General features: G+C 37.7%; 1 long non-coding RNA gene across 1 annotated transcript in view; it reads right to left on the bottom strand.

Moving 5' to 3' along the window:
- Positions 1–12,596: 12,596 nt before the first annotated feature.
- Positions 12,597–16,448, bottom strand: part of LOC133222374 (uncharacterized) — a 51,829-nt gene continuing 47,977 nt past the window's right edge. Inside the window, exon 3 of the long non-coding RNA XR_009728281.1 lies at positions 12,597–13,934. This is a non-coding gene — a long non-coding RNA (uncharacterized LOC133222374). The remainder of the gene's footprint in view (positions 13,935–16,448) is intronic.

Raw genomic sequence — 16,448 nt, forward strand, 5'->3', positions numbered from 1 at the left:
GAAACATTTGAAAGAAACTTGGTTTTCCTTTTGCAGAACAAGTACCTTGCTTCTGTTGTCATAATCTTCTTCCCCGCCTCGTTACTGTTTTTTTCACCATCCCATGCTCTTGAGAAACAAAATGACTTGTCTCTGGAGGCGGACAGTATTTTTCAGGAAAACATGTGTTTTTCAGTTTGTTTAGTTGAACTTGTAACTTTTGAAGTGAATAAGTTAAAGTGAAAAGTGTACATGTACAAAGAGCATCCTTATATAAGCATGCAGAAAGGAATAGAAATTATCAGTTACCTGTATAAAAACATTTTAGTTCACAGTTTCGGGAATAGAAAATTTCAGAAAGTTAAAAAATGACTTAACAGCTAAATTTTGATGCTGATAAGCTTTTCAAGAAATACAGAACATAAACCCAGAAGAAATAAGCTCAATGTACAATGTAAATATTGTGAAATTTGCAACAGATTTCAGTATTTTTCTGTGGAAAGTTCGAATATCCAATCTAAAATGTTCTCCTGATTCTGGAATTATTAAATGTTTGAGTGTTTTGGTTTATTTTTATTCTGGCAATATTTATATGACAATATTTTACAAACAGTTTCTGTATAGAAATATCTCTAGAAATATCTACCATATTAGTGCACTAAAAATAATTAATAATTAAAGACTCAGTAATTTCTGTAGAGCTAAAGTGTGAGAAACCTTTTCCTATGATAGAATAAATGACTTAAACTCTTCAGAAAAGCTCAGTTTTAGGATTACAAGATTTAAACTGAACAGCAAATCATATATGGAAGAATAACATCAGCAATATTCTACCCAGGGTAGCAACTGACAGCTAACTCAGACCTGAGAGCAAAACTGAAACACAGCCCTCTCAGCAGCAACATGCACTGAACACTAGTTTTCGAGCCATGTTACCCAGGCTGTACAGCAATTCGTAGCTGCTGCCAGTCACCTAGCACCTGCACCATGTTTCTTTTTTCAGTGGCTGCTGAGTATTCTTTTGTGTGGCAATTGCTTGTGCCGGTGCCAGAGTTCACTATCTGTGGAAAATAATTTATCCAGAATTCAATGTTCTCTTGTTATTTCTCTGGTGGCATTCCATGAGCCTGTGGTGTTCCTACTCCATCTATCTAACTGTATCCTTTACTCTTTCCCCAACTCCAGTCCTCCAGATCTTGAAAATGTTTGCAATACTCTTTAGTGTCCATTCTCACTCTAACAGTCATGGGAATATATTTGCTAAACCTCCTGGCCCGGTATATCTCTGCTCACAGCATGATGTCCCACAGGTCAGTGGTAGACCAGCATGTTCCTTGAACATAGGCACTGGAGCTGTCTCTGCTGCTTTCTCCACTGTGCCCTAATTGTACACCTCTGCCTTCTTTCTCTCTCTGTACACACAGCTGTCGCATGTACTGCAGATTGAGAGCTTTTAAACTACATGTATCATATGACTAATTTAAAAACAGAAGAAGCAAGAGGGAAATGGGACCCAGGTGCAGAGGCCAAAGGGATGAGCTTCAAGGGGAAATGACAATCAGAATCTGCTACTTGAACTGTTGCATTTTCTGTGTTTCTTACTTTTTGTTTCCAGCAAAATATCTTTGAGGGAGTGAATTATTGAAAAACTTGGGTGAAGAGTTTGTTTCACTTGCTTCATACAGTAATACAGGCCATTAGTTTCCTGAATTTCAGCCATTCTGTTCAACAGTTTACTGGCTGTATTTGTTGTCTACATACTTTTCTTAACATCTCTGTGACAGTGACTTAGAACTTGGTAGAATCAGTGCTAACTCTTCTGCAAGCACCAGAAAAAATAGCTCATCTTACAAATTATGAGACAAAGGACTATTGCGATATGATTCTGAATCTCTCAGAAATATTAAAATCTATCCTTCATAGGCATTCAAACTTTGTTTCTCACATATTTCTATGGGATTGCCTGTGTGCTGGAAACTACCACCTTACTAATACTAATGTTAATGCTAATGCTAATACTTCTACTACTAATAGCAAAAGATGTGTTGGGAGTCAATGACTTGGGGCAACTAGTGACTTGGCATTCAGCTGACTGTTACATGATGTACCTCCTTTCCACGTTGGAGCATTTGCAGCTTCTTTCTTATGTTTTAGCGCAATCCCAGGGGTGAGATTTAGATTACAAGTTTGGAAGCCAACATTGATGTCGCTGTCACAGGAAACTTGGATCCAAATCTGTGAAAGGACTACCACTGTCTGGCTTCTCAGGTGAAGGTTTGGCAATGCAGGTAAAGAGCTCCAACCCAAAGGCTGTATCCCAGTCTCTGTTGGTCAGAGTAGTCTATGTCCACACTTTCTCAGATAGCTGTCTTGAGCTGTCAGTTTTTATTCATCATAGTACCTGCCCTTGGGCTTGCCTTTATCCTGTGTAGAAGTCATGTAACCCTGAAATATCATACTTATTTTTTCTGACTTTTGAAGATGAAAGTGCCTGAAGTAACTTTAGGGGCATGGTGCAGCCTGCCAGAGTAATGCTGTACTGTGCAACCCAAAGGCTATGTATTGTACAAGTGTGATCATGGTAGAAAGGGTATATAAGTATATTTAATGGTGCAACAACTGTTGTGATAGTGTCAGAGGACTAGATAAGATAAACAGAGTTAGATTTTATATAAATTTATTCCCACTGAGCTTTGGGAGATGGTCCTAGAGGAAATAACCTATTGCATTTCACCATAGAGTATTTGGTTCACTCTAAAAAAGGTCCTGGGAACACACTCATGCACAGGTAGCAAGCATGAATGACAAAGGAAGCAGGATGTGAAATGAGCTAGGGATCTAAGCTACCAAACACTGTAGACACAGTCCCTATAGACATAAAGACCAAGCAGAAGCTAAAAGAGAAGTAATTTTGAGGAGATAACATGGGTCACAGACCTGTGGTAGATTTCTAACCTACACCTATTTCTGAATGGAATGAATTTGAAAGCTTGATGGGACTAGATCACATTCTCTAGATTCATGAACAGAGAAAATGCATTGTACAAAGCAGCCAGCTATCACAGAGATAAATCTAGACAGGCTGATAAGATACTGCCTTATTTTGATGAAAGTGCTCATCACAAAATTGTACTTTCAATGATCCAGTGCAGCACCTCAGTAAACCCAGCCATTGTTCTTTTCCTCTTATATACATTAAACATACATACACACAAAAAAGCAAACTGTCATAGCCTGTGTCCATGTTGCTTTAACAAGAAGAATCTCAGCAACTCCGTTTTCCCAGTCTGTTGTAGATGACATGGCTTGCTGTTGAGCCTTTTAAAAACAGGCTGCAAAACAATGGAGTCACCCTGCTCAGAGTTTGTGAATGATCCAACCTAAGCTGTAGTGTTGTATGTTAGGAATGGTAATGCAATTTACTCTAGGTTAATCAAATAAAAAAGAAGAATCAGAAGGAATAACATGGTAATAAGTCCATGGCAATACAGTTGTGCTTGACAAGGAATATTGATTACTGGGGTGTTTCACATTTGTTCTGCACTAATGCACTGAGCACACATTGAAAAGTGACAGCTCTGAAGTAATTACATAGGAATTGTCAGTACATTCATTTGTGTTTGGGTTATTTCACTGCACTGGCATTTCTACAAATTATAGCATGTCACCTTAGATGCACACAGAAGTTAAATCATTTATCCTCCGACTAATCACTAAAACAAGAGCAAAAAGGACCCTTTCCAAGATTTTGGACAAAAGCCTTAGTAAAAATTTGCAACACTGTAAGATTTGTTTCTGGGTTTTTTCATATGAATTGAAACTAGATTTAATTTTCCCCAATCATCAAGGGTAAAGAGATTACAACTGCAATTTTCTGCAGTGCCCACATTTCTGAGAGTTAAGCATTCAAAGCTAGACTGAAATAAGCTCAATTATTTTCCATAGACCATTAGACAGTCAACTGATACTTGTAACTTGCATTCATGAAGTCAACTATGCTGTCTGAGATTGAACCAGGTGACCTGTAAGAGAAGGATTCATGAAATCCATCAGGTACCTAAGTTAAGAACACCTGATTTATCTAGTCACCAGTCAGAGTCTAGAGGACACATTTTATTCAAAGAGTGTTATGCAGTAGTAAGAGACACAGCTGAAGCACTTGCCTGCTGGAAGTGTCCTAATACCTTATGTAAAATTTATGAGCATCCTTAGAGGTAAAACAATCTACTCAGATAATTATTAAGTATCAGGTCAATGCTTTTTTAGAGAAAGAATTGAAAGCTCTGTAAAAGCTGGAGGCTTTTTTTTTTTTTTAATTTTTCTATTAACTGTGTGGAGAGAGGAAAAAACCCCAGGAAAACAAAAAAAAAAGGGAAAGGGCAAAAGGAATAAGCCATCATTTATATGAGCCAGTAACATGCTCTTGCAGCAAAGAAATCTAATGGTATCCTAAGCTGCATTGAGGAGTATTGCCAGCAGTTCAAGGGAGTGATTCTTCCTCTTAGTATTTGTGAGGTCACACCTGCAGCGTTGCGTCCAGTCCTGGACTCCCCAGTGAAGAAAGATGTGGAGAGAGTCTGGCAAAGGACCACAAAGATGATTAAGGCTCTGAATCCTGTCTCCTATGAGGAAAGGCTGAGACATCCGGGACTGATCAGCCTGGAGAATAAAAGGTTCAGGGGGATCTTATCAATGTATATAAACACCTGAAGGAAGGGTGTAAAGATGGATCTAGGTTCTTTTCAATGGTAACTAGTGACAGGATCAGAGGCAGTGGGCACAAAGGGAAACACAGTAAGTTTCCTCTGAACAACAAGGAGTACATTTTTATGTGAGGGTGACTGGGTGCTGGCACAGGTTGCCCAGAGAGGCTGTGGAGTCTCCATCCTTGGAGATATTAAAAAGACATGTGGACATGGTCCTGGGCTAGTAGCACTATCAGTTTGTGTTTGAATACAGGGGTTGGAGAAGACGACCTCCAGATATCCCTTCCAACCTCAACTATTCAGTGCTACTGTGAAAAGAAATGGAAAGAAAAGGGAAAGGGAGAAGGAAAAGGAAAAGGAAAAGAAAGGGAAAAGGAAAATGAAAGACTAAGAGCAAGTTACCTCATTCCAGAAGTGTGAAACATAGATATTTGTTTCCTGCTCAAACAGAAATATGAAATACATCACTATGTAACTTCATATTTGCTTTTATACTTAGCTCAAGATGAACTTTTGTAATATTTTGAGATTCTATCAGAATTATAACCTCTTAATTTGATCAATGACCTATTTTACCCCCAAACAAAACTGTAGGACTGCTCTAAGGTTGTTCACGTTGACGTATTGCTCTTTGCAAGCTGCTTCATTAATAAAAGTATAACTATACTGTCTATGTCAATAACTTGGGCTTGCATAATATATCCCTCATACTTAACCTTTCTCAGCTGAACAATAACAGAGTCTAGAGTGGAACAGATGTCAAGTTTATGATGTCTATGATTCATTACTATAAAAAGAAGTTTCTCAATGACGCATAAATTGCCAATTCTGGACATGTAACCTACACATTTTGTACAATTCTATCTCACCTCTTGGGAGTTGGACAAGATGATCTCCAAAGGTCCCTTCCAACCCTAATGATTTTGATGATTTTCTCATTCTTTTTCTTTTTGTTGTTCTGTGGGGTTTTTTTAACTCTAGTTAGAGAGGGGATTCCTACCAAACTCAATCCCTGCTCCCCTCAAGAGATTTAAAACCAGGACTCAAACTGCTGTTTCAAACACTAAACCTTACAGACATCCTAGATGTTTATTTTATACAGTGAGTATCTTACATTGTTATAAACTACATGCATGAGAAAGCTGAAGCAGTGTTGCAAAAAATGTATGTGTCAGCTCACTTAGAAAGTAAAAGGACAGTTTTCACAGTTTTATCTTGTTGACAGTAGCTAAGAAAGATGTAGCTGGGTTAAGGTGGCACACATGCTAAAAAACTTGTTCATAATTAAGATCCCATGATTGTTTCTGAATGTAAGGTAGTATTTTAATTCAGCAGTGGATATATCTTCAAATGGATCTAGATTTTTAACTTGCTTCAAGGCTGAGGAGTTTACTTGATTATGCAAATGCTATTTAGGTCTCTGTCATTTGCAAAATGAGGCTTAAATGTTATACGACACTACCAGTGCTCATCCTCCATGGCAGCCAATGTAAATTTTATATGTTGTTCCGGAGGCATATCTGTATTGTTTGATGAAAGGGTATTTGAGGTGAGGTTTCTTATTTGTGTTCTGGATAGACCTATTGGTACTGTTTGAACAATTTTTCGTTATGTATTGACCTCTCTGACAAATAATGCAAGAGAAAATGAGGTATTAAGAGACAGGTGAACTGTGTACATTAGAGAAATGGAGATCATCAGTTCCAGCTTTGCGTAATGGTACTGACAAGGCTGTAGCTCAATCATTTGCAGCTGATTCTGTACCTGATCCAATTCACAATAATTCAAGTGAGCAGGTTTTAAGACACAAGTTGACAGACTGTTGTGTATAGCTTTACCTTTTCTACTTGCTTCCAACATCAGTGATTCCACCAGGAGCACCACAGTGAATAATGGACCAAAAAGAAAATGTTATATTTACTTCTAAATGCTAATAATAGATCGGATGGCATGATCCAGTACAACAAAGGGAGACAATTATTTTTGAAAGGATAAAAAAAGGCTCTGATTTGGGCTTTCTATTTGTGAAATATTTTTAATAATTTCTTTCCCCAATGGCCATCACTACTCATGTGTCATTCTCAGTGATCCCTGGGGTATATTTCTGTAACAGTCAATTCTCCCTAAAGGTTATCTTTTTTTTCCCTACTGATTGAATTTGATAGCCAATTTTGAGAGCAGTTTAACTCCCCATTAACTGTCGTTAATTTACAAGAGAACTCCTGTGGAAAACAAACAAACAAACAAGCACATAATTTGATGCAACATCAGTTTGGAATACCAAACAAAGCTATTAAGAACAGCACAACTATTTACAATAGCAAACACAGGTGATTTGGGAGAAAGGGCAATAAAGCAGACATAAGAGATATGTTATTCTCTGAGAGACCTGGCATTATTTCCTTCATTTATTAATCTTTCTGTGGGGCTCAGAAGCATATTGTGAACCAACTCACACACAAAGACAAATTTAAAGCCAAAGTTAATGTTTACGAATTTTGATATGCAGTAAATGAAAAGACATAGCTAATCCTTTTCCTCAACTCATCCACTGGGAGAGAATTTGAGAGTCTGATGCCTTTCATGTAAAGGAATTACACATAGCAAAGCTAGCCAGCTCCTCTAAGTGTCCTTTTCCCACTCTGCATTACATCCCAGATCCTGCTGAAAACACAGTCTATGAGGACTGGAGAAAAGAAGTTTGTATTAGGTCCATTTTCACTCCTGAGATCCACCTTTGCACTTTGAACCTGTTTCTTGTGACCAGCAGTGGTAATGCAAATTTCCCTAGTCATAAAAGGTCTTGTTTTTCCTTCTGTTTTGGGAAAAAAAAAAGCAATAACATGGAGAATTCTGAAAACCCATCATATGTGTACACTTTCTAATTAATGGTCATTTCCATGTTCTGTGGAGAATAGAAATATTTATTCTGTGTCATCATGCTTTTAAATATTACATTTAATGTAAAGTCCAAATGACTGATTAACACCCCAGTGAGGTGAGACCTCATTGTAGAAATAAGGATGACTTTATTTCAATGAGCTTATACTCTAAGTAAAATACTGTGGTTATAAAATTTGCATAGCTATTTATAACTGTGTAATTTCTAGGATCTTTGAAAAAATTGATCAAGTTTCATAGCTAAGGCTATACTGTGCAAAAACCCAGAAGACCGAAGTGGAGCATACTGCTTAGGTGGACCAGGATTAGCCTGCAGCTGTTAGGGTACATTTCACAATTCAGGAAGTCCCTGCTACAAAAAAGATGAAAACAACAAAGGACAGGGTATGTTATCTGAAAGTATAGGATCCAATGGTTATGGAACTGAGAAGGCAGGGAAGGGGTTTCAGTGCAATGTACGGAGACAATAAATAAAATTATTGCCAGTTTGGAGGATTTAATTATCTGGCAGAATCAGAGATGTTTAAGAAATCATCCTGCCAACAGAACCTAGTGAAGCCAAGAAAGGAAGAGGAGAATGAAAGTTCTCCATTAGGACTCTTGTTTTGTTTCATTTGGGTTTGTTTTCAGTTTACTAACAGAAACAAACCCTTCAAATCAGATTTCAAGTTAACCTCATATTTGAGGTTAATATTTATTGTACTTTCATACTTTTTGGGAGGGAAGTGTGGGTGGGTGGTTTGGTGTTTTTTTTTTTTCTGGTTGAATGTCCTTTTTAATGATTTTTATCTGTACATTGAAACAACAATTAATTTAAAATGAAAATTCAGTAGATTTCATTCATTCAAAGTTTTTTAAAAGAAAGAAAGATTTGCCTTTTCTATAAATATTTGTTTCTTTCTAAACCTAAAGCTACTTGATAAATTTGTTTTGCTATTTGAATTAATAATAGTTTCTGTTGGCTCATTTCTGTGGGGTAAGCAATCAACAAGTCACAGTTTCACCAGCTGAAAGTACCCAGTAAAACCAAACAGCAGGTTTTCAGCTCAGAAAGACAAACGACAGTTCTTCCTGTGTTTGCTTTGAACCACTCCTGCAGCAGGAAGAAACTAGTCAAACCAACTCCTTGATCATCCTTTCTATGCAGATAAATCTCCCTGGGGAGTAAGGCTGAGGTAATGCCAAAGCCACTTCTCTCTTCTTTGTCAGATCAGCTCCCAAGGGTCATGAGTTGACAGGAATGATTTGAAGGACACTTTCAGGTGTCCTAAACAACATTGTTCATGTTTGTTCTCAGCCTTCAGTGCTGTGCTGGGCACAAATGGGCCAAACTACAGAGTCCAGATATCAGTTGTCTGCCAAAAAATCCTTCTCTGAGAGTGGTGCCTTTCTTAAGGGATCATATGTGTTGCATCTGTTGTACCTGGAATGTAGTCTTTTGCTTTGATATGACATTTGTTTCCACAGTAACCAGCTGGGAAATACCTACAGGTAATATAAACTGCAAAGGCAAGACTGCTTCTAAATGAAATGTTTTCTTAGAGTTTCCCCAAGCCTCTCAGCAAACTCTAATAATTTTAATGTTCTTGATTTCCTAAGTGGAAGAGTGATAAACAATTCTGACCTGCAATTCAAAATAAAAAGAGAATGAAAAATAAATTGAATTGCTTCTATATAGACATGCACCAAATTGTCAGACACAAGACAGATTTCAAAGTCTCCAATAAGCTTGAGCTGCTTATTTCTTAGCTCTTATAATATTAAAGGTTATCCTATCACCTGAGGAGGTACTTTCATACTGAAACTATAAATAAAACCATCATGGTTCACCCTAGGATATGAAATTTCCATAGTAAACAGACCACTTGCAGTAACGACAACCAGGATGGCAAAACCCCATACTTCATGAAATTACTTATTGCCTATTTATTTATTACAGTAACATCCTAAACATTCCCAAAGATTAGAAAAATCAATTACTTAAATATTTAAGGACAAGAGTTACATTCACAGACTTTTTTATCTGCCTTCCACATAATACAATTCACATTACCTGAGTCAATCATTCACGTAAGTACGACAGCTTGCATTTAAATGCAAGTTTCACTGCTGGGGACATAGCTGCTCTTTGAGAGCAATACACTGCCCCAAATAGAGCTGGAGCCTGCCCCAGCCAGGAACAGCACCCACTTCTGATAATGATGACACCTAACACCAACAAGCCTGTTCATTCCTGAACTTCAGAGGTTTTCCTTCTTGGAGAAGCAAAAAAAGAAAAGGTCCAAAGAGCATCTAAGCCTTGCCTTGGAAAAATTCTCAAGTCTACATTTAGATTTGTCCTTTCTGGGAACAGCATTTATTTAAATTCTCTTAGAGGGAAGGTTTTCTTGACTGGGAACTTTAAATGTTTATTGCAATAAAAAATCTTTAATGTAAATATTTCCATCAGTTCATTGTTCACATTGTAAACTTACTGTTTTGTTAGATGCTATGCAAACAGGCACAGATTCTACTAGAAAGGAAGAGTGCTTTGATATGAAATATAATAAAGGAATGAAAGGTGGAAAAAGGTCATTGCATTAACACTTGGGGTTTTCTATTTTTTATATTCCATTTAAGCAATTCCATAGAACTTCATTAAAACACTGAGAAAAGTAAAATAAAATAAAAAAAGAAGAAAAAAAACCAAACCCTGGAATACCATTTGTCATTCTAGCCGCTAACACTGGTGATTTCAGAGATACAGCAGGTTTTGATAAGGGATGTGGAATCTGGGAGAATAATGGTGTGTCATAGTGGCATTTTACTATTCTGTTCATTTCCCAGTTCAACAAACTCCACAAACAAAATAAGCCTCAAAAGCTCCCTGTGAAGTAGGGTAGCACCATTATTCCAATTTCACGATGAGAAAATGGGACACAGTGGGTTAAACACAGAGTCTGAAGTTACACTAAAACAGTATGGCTCAGCCTCAGAATGAAGCCCACCTAGGTCCTCCTCCTTTCTTTTAATAGCATGGCTGTGCTTGCTTTCTAAAGAGACCTGAATATATTACAGAAATTGCCTTTCTTCTGTCACTGCATGGGCTGCCACAACATGCTGAATGCACACAGCGATGATTCCAGGGGACTGAATCTGTTGCCGTATCATCAGAGCACAGGATAGGAATGCTTGATGAATACGAGCTGGAAGGTATTTCTTTTGCATGGTCTGTTCATTTGCCTCACAATACTTAATTCTTTCACAAAAATTAAATATGTGCATAAAACAAGTGAGTGAGGCTTTTAGCTTTTCTGTTTTTCATCAGCTGTTCTTCTGCTCCACTGAGTTTTCACTTACTGCATTTCCAGATTGACTGTGAAAATGTGGGAGGTGCTGAAAAACACAGAACCACATGAAAGTATAGAAGGATGATAAAAAACAGGGAACAACAGAGACACTGGCAGAGCTCACAGAAAGCACTCTCACTGCTTCATAAGTTTGATTTGAATTATTATCACCCCAGAACTCTCAGTGGATGCCAAATTACAAAATTAGGACTACGGCTAATGAAAAAAACAGCCAGAGCTTAATGTTCCATAGTTTTCTTAGGATTTTGTTCTCAGCAAGGTTACAAAGGGGGTGTTCAGAAATAAAATGCTTTATCTTCCTCTTTGGGCTATTAAAAAGACAAGGTCATTGTGATAATAATGAGAACTGGAACTTGTGAGACTCGAGGAGAAGCATTTCACAATATAGAAACATGCTGAACAGAAAATTGTGACAGAAATGTCAGTTTGGAGAAAATGGGATGGATATTATGAGTACTTGGAAGTCACACTCACTTTCCTAAGGCAAGAGACTTGCAAAAATACCCAACAAACAAGAAAAAGACCGCTTTTTTTTTTATATATATATTTTAATAAAAGGTTTATTTGTTTCTTGGACAGTAAACCTAGGAGGGATTACTTTTGTTTTGAATTATAAAGGTTAGCTATTTCTTTCCTATTTTTAAAGGAGAATAAAGAGAAAAAGTAGTTTGAGTTTCAGTTGTGATGTGACTATAAGGAGCAAATCCTCACCTCATCCACCTGTTTGGGAGATCGACTGAAGAAAATATAACCTTCAGGGAATCCTGCTCCAAGGTGCTGAGATTTAGTTTCACCAACAGAGCTGATCAGTACTCACTTTCTCTAGATGCAGGTGACCTGCAGCCAGTTGGCCTCTCATGCACAGTCAACTGACATTACTTGCCTTTCTTCCCTGTCCAAGTGGTTAGTTTGACTGCTCTTGAATTTTCTTTCTTCCTGTGGTTCAGATTTTACTGGAAGACTGCTGTAAATTCCTTGTGTCTAGCGCTTCACACAGTGTATAAAAGCCCTGAAAGATGGAAAATTAGTTAATAGTGCTATTCCAGTGAAGCAGTTACAAGGCTGTATTTGTAGTAGTTGTGCAGATGCCTCAATGTGGGAGGTCTTGTATATAAACAAGCAGAACACGGCTGGGAGTATGGTATCATGTAGAGAGAAAGCACATATAATAAAGCACATCAGGCAGGTTTTTTTTGTGTTGCATCGGTGTCATAGCCCAGGAGACAAGGACAGAAAGAGGACAAAGTCCTGTGTGTTCTAGAAACTAATGACTATATGCACCAATCTAAACTCAGTGTTATATATACATGATATCAAAAGCTAGAGCCTAAACGGAGGTTGCCCACAAGTCCCAGGTGTCCCTGTGACAGAGGCATATCTGGCTAGTCTGCCATATGTGGGATTTTTCCTAAAAGCAAATGAACTCAAGGCTGAGTGTTTCATGAGGCTGAGCACAAGCTGCCTGAATTGCAAATAGGTAGCCTTTAACCGGTCCTGTGAGAAAGCACAGTTGTCCCCCCTACTCTGGGGCATGCCTGAAGCATGCCTAAAACATCTGTTAAGCATGGTGTTGCTGTCATTATTTTATGCAATACAGCACAGGCATCTTAAGAGTTTTGGGAGAGACACTATTCACATGATAACTAGAACAGGCCTTTGCTCTGTGGAGTGTGCAGGTATTTGAGGCTGTTAGGATCCTTTCCAGCAGCGTTTTTGCCATAGAAAATTTTACAGAAGGCTGTCCACGTATAGCTGAAGTCCTGTGCCTTCACTTGTATTATGTTATGTCACTAATTTAATCACTTCAGTGAAGAGCTGATGCCCAGAGGTAAAACTGGCAGAACTTGGCTCCTAATGTTCCAGTAAAATGGATATTTTCTCAGGAAGACCTTCTTATCTTTCTCTTAGTGTGAGAACATCTGTGTGTTGAGTTGTGCAACACTGGGTACAATAACATGCTGACCATGACAAAGCATTCAGTTTTGGGGTAGTGTAAGGGTCTCTGACACTTTGGATAGTCACTTTTCAGGGCTTCAGAAAGTAGTCAGCTATGTCTGGCATTTGACATTGCAGCACAGGAGACCAGCTGCTGGACCACCTCTCAAGTGTGTGAGTTGTGGATATCCCACTGAAGGGCATAATGTGGGAATAGGTGAGGGAGTCTCACAAGAGAGTCCAGGAGGCTTCAGTAGTTGCCACATGGGCAGTAGTAGCCTAGGACATGTGCATGACCCTTGACATTGAGGCAAACCTGGTGTCAATGGCAGAGTACGCAGTCTTCCCAGGGGCTAGGACAGCATACTAAAACTAAATTTTCTAAGTGAATTTTGGTTAAACTACCCTGGGGAGCAGACAGGATCAAAACAGACCATAAGCCAGGAGGGAGCTGCAAGGAAATAAGACCAGAAGAAGTAATATCTTTATTTCTTTATTTTAAACCTGAGTGGCAGTTTTTCCTGCTTGATGTGAAAATATCAATCTAAGTGATAGAGCTAAGGAACAGAATCAAATATGTGAGCTTTAGCTATGTAATAGGGAAAACTTAATCCCCAGACTAACCTTACTTTGTCATAAGTGAGCTATATTGTATTTTGAGTTTACGATGATCAGGGATTATCCTCCAAAATAAATAATAAACTAGCAGCCCATATCTATGGCAAAAGTTAGAGTCTTAAGGTATACACTGGAAACAGTGACCTTGAATTCTTTCTCAGAAGTGCAAAGAAAACAAAAAAAAAAATGATTGAATCAATAAAGTCACTTTTAGGAAAATTAAAGTAAGAAAGAAAAGAATCAGAGATGAGGTGCTTCATGTTTCTTTTTAAGATATTACACTAGTTTTTTCTCTCTCTTTGTCCTTTCCTAGTTAGCATCCGTAATTTGCACACAGAGCCAGGTCCATGATAAAATCCCTCCATCACATCCACAGAGTGTACTGCCAGCCTCAGCCAGGGAAATGGATTGAAGAATTCAGTGAGACCTCAGTGTGCTTAAACCTCTGCAAAAGGGAGAGAAAGAAAAGCTGATAAAACAAAATAATGACCACATTCCTCCTGTTAGGTAACAACAGTCACCCTAGGGCTGGAACACTTCTATCTAGAATATAAAATACCGGGAGAGTGATATATCTTCAATAAAGTTTTCGTGATCATAATGAAAATACTAAAAGCACACTTTCCCTATTTTTATTTTCACACACCCATTTTCTTCATGTAAGGGAAAAATCAAATCATCATTTTCTGTGACTGAAAACAACTGATTTACTGCAGCTTAACAAGTTACTGCCTTTCAGGCAAGTGCTAATAATTCAACACCTTCATACTCAATGCTATACTTTTTTTAAACCACCTCTCAGCTTTCAGTCAAGTTCTAGATATAGGATCTGCAGGAAATATTGTTTTTCCTCTCTGCCATTGTCTTCCAAACACTTCCTTAATTAATTTTTTGTTGCTGTTGTACAGGTATACTGCAAAATCCAACACATACTTAGTGAAATCAACCATTTAAAACAATGGCAGTGTTAACAAGATGATCCATTTCATTGTCTTATAGAAACTAATGAACCATTGTGAATTTATTGTGATGGAAAGACAGTGTCTGCCTGCAATTAGACTGATGAGCCAAGTTATTCTCATGAGTGGGTACTTTAAAGTAATTATTTTCATTTGTTCTTGTCAAAAAAAAAAAAAAAGTTATATCTATACATAACTGAGTTTTATCACCTGGCATCTGAAAACACATTCTCAAAGCCATGTTCCTAATTATTAAGAGAGAAAGAAAATAACGACTGCTTAGGAGTCCTTTGAGTTGACCTTTTGGAGCTTAAAATAGGAACTCAGTTTTAAGTAACTGTAACAATGTATAGCATCTGTGAGATCACATAAATTTATCTCTAACTGCCAATTTGCAGGAACAGTCTAGCTCAGCCCTGTGGACTTTTTATATCCATCCATATCTCTAGGCCTATTTCACTTCAGGCAGCTTTCTTCCATCCATAGCCAGTAACCTCAATTCTTTTATTTGGTTATTTGACTTTTGGCATATGAGATGGTCCCTTAGTATTTTCTTAATGATGTATCAGAAGGTGACAGCATTGAATATCCTTTACTGTTCTGAGATCTTTCAGTACTTCCCTGACTTTCAGATATCCTTTCAGTAATGTTTTCTGTAGCATCTTAGTAGTCATCATCCTGTGGCCTTTAAATAACAGCCTATCTAGCAGACTTTTGCTATAGGGGTGAAGCATAAGCTATGCCAGACACCCTGTGCTATCTCTTAATTACTTTTTTACAGGATTTTATTTTGTAGCTCTGGTGATCTCAGCCCACATTTCAAAGCAATCAGAGCAAGCTTTTTAAATCAAATATTTGTACACTTCACCATGTCCACTCTTCTCTTGGGTATGCTTTTGCACAGGTAAGATGCTTTCTGCAGAGTTTAACATCCTTAGGTACCATCATAAAGGTTCGCTATTTTCCCATAATGTATTTGCAATGCTAAACAGCATTCCTATGGCAAAACAAGGAAGGAGCTTTGCTGATACTGCTGGCTTTATTACTTTCAATATGTCAGCTACCTTTCTGAGAATGACTCTGCCTGACAGGAAATGGAAATTGATTTCTTTCTATATATGTATTTCATTGTTTTGTTTCCTTACTAAGGCAAAGGAATACAATATTTTTCCCTCCAGTGAACACAGAGCTTACTAGCTCTGCTGGATCTTCTTTAGCACGCTCAGAACAATTATTTTCTGTGCATCTTTTGCTTTGGTCTCAACTTCATAAGAACAAAAACTATCCAAAATACTGAGCTGAGGACGAGTTAGGATTTTTTATCTCTTCTCTTTCCTAGAACAGTTCAATTGTTTTAATTTTAAGCAAATACTTTCTTTTGAACCACATTTTAACCCCCAAAAAGTGTTGTTTGTCATGTGTGCTTCATTGCCTATTGTTCTAACCAACATGCTTTTGTCATTTACATGGGTTTTATTCATTCAAACAAAAAGCCTCCATGCTCCCTTATGTAGTGATTAACTATCATAGCCCCAGATTTGGCACCTTTATCTCCACTGAGATACACAGTGAGACATACAGAGCAGAATGCCATAAAGTGCTTTCATTATCCATCTGTAATAAAAATTGTTTTGGCCTAAGGGACTCCTTTTGGTTAATCAAATGTTGATCTCTTATGAAGAATTAACTCTTAAAAGGCTAGAAATCTTCTGAGGTATTTACTTCCTTCTCAAAATCTAGTCTCTTAGCAGCAGCTCAGTTAAAATCGACAAATGCAAACCTTGTGGGTGATCTGCTGCTTACAGCTGGCTTTCATGCACTCACATTAATATATATCTACAGAGTATAGTACTCAAACTACAATTTCACCTATAATAACCTCTGCCCAAGTTAACAGAAAATTGCTTAAGAACAAATAATCATAAAAGTAAAGCTGTCCTTTCTGCTTGGGTTTTTTCCTTGGCTGCTATTCTTTACAGTCTGATAGTGAAACACTGGTT

This window comes from Neopsephotus bourkii, unplaced genomic scaffold (genome assembly GCF_033783945.1).
Source record: "Neopsephotus bourkii isolate Nb327-2 ecotype Australia unplaced genomic scaffold, CSIRO-AGI_Nbou_v1 NB_1589, whole genome shotgun sequence".
NCBI classification, from domain to species: Eukaryota; Metazoa; Chordata; class Aves; order Psittaciformes; family Psittacidae; genus Neopsephotus; species Neopsephotus bourkii.